Raw genomic sequence first — 1631 nt, 5'->3', positions numbered from 1 at the left:
GTAATATACTTTAATTTTATCATCTTGGATCATTTCGGTAAATTTAATTGTAATTTTTATTATATATATATATATATATATATATATATATATATATATATATATAGTAATTTATAAAATATATATGGCGATTTAGCTATACTGAATATTCTGCGTTTCATCCACTATAGGATTCGTCAGGCTTATGCGCGAATTCTGTGGTTGCTTCTTGTTTTTATATATGTTGAGGATTTCTAGTAAGCCAATCAGCTTTCTAGTATCCACCGCGCCCATTCCTATCAGCCAATGGTAAATGAAGTAGCTATATATATGTATATATATATATATATATATATATATATATATATATATATATATATATAGCTCTGATATGAATTAGCAACGTTTTGATATACACAGATAGATATGAGTAGTCTGTTTTGTCATATCTGTGCTTTTCCATCTGGTTAGAATAGATGGGATCGACTATCTATTTTATAGTTTGCGACTCTAACACTAAGCTAGAATGTGAGACCTGATAATTATATTTAAATAATTGATAAATTCTCTGGCGATTGCTAATAGTGTTTTATACGTTTACAAAGCGCTTCATATTATATTATCAGCTATTCAGTGGAACAAGATTAACATCCTATCTCCATATCGAATTTTCTGACTCTATAGTTGGCGACTTTAATGAACGAAGAGCAAACGGCTTTTCTTTTCTTTTAGCAACAAGGATAAAACAAATGTCCTAGACAATGGAACAAGAAAGAAAACAAGAACAAGTAATTCATAAAAAAGTAATTTATAAAAAAGTAATTAATAAAAAAAGTAATTTATAAAAAGTAATTAATAATAAAAGTAATTTATAAAAAAGTAATTAATAAAAAAGTAATTTATAAAAAAAGTAATTAATAACAAAAGTAATTTATAAAAGACGTAATTAATAAAAAAGTAATTTATAAAAAATAATTCATAAAAAAGTAATTTATGAAAAGTAATTTATAAAAAAGTAATTTATAAAAAAGTAATTAATAAAAAAAGTAATTTATAAAAAAGTAATTCATAAAAAAGTAATTTATAAAAAAGTAATTCATAAAAAGTAATTTATAAAAAAAGTAATTCATAAAAAAAGTAATTTATAAAAAAGTAATTAATAACAAAAGTATTTTATAAAAGAAGTAATTCATAAAAAAGTAATTTATAAAAAATAATTCATAAAAAAGTAATTTATAAAAAAGTAATTTATAAATAAGTAATTTATAAAAAAGTAATTTATAAAAAAAGTAATTTATAAAAAAGTAATTCATAAAAAAAGTAATTTATAAAAAATGTAATTTATAAAAAAAGTAATTAATGAAAAAAGTAATTTATAAAAAAAGTAATTTATAAAAAAGTAATTTATAAAAAAGTAATTAATAAAAAAGTAATTTATAAAAAAGTAATTTATAAAAAAGTAATTCATAAAAAAGTAATTTATAAAAAAGTAATTAATAGAAAAGTAATTCATGAAAAAGTAATTAATAAAAAAAGTAATTTATAAAAAAAGTAATTTCTAAAAAAAAGAAATTTATAAAAAAGTAATTCATAAAAAAGTAATTTATAAAAAGTAATTAATAAACAAAGTAATTTATAAAACAGTAATTAAT

Source organism: Euprymna scolopes, chromosome 40 (assembly GCF_053919585.1).
Source record: "Euprymna scolopes isolate OS-2025 chromosome 40, ASM5391958v1, whole genome shotgun sequence".
NCBI lineage: Eukaryota > Metazoa > Mollusca > Cephalopoda > Sepiida > Sepiolidae > Euprymna > Euprymna scolopes.
This window is presented reverse-complemented; position numbering follows the sequence as displayed.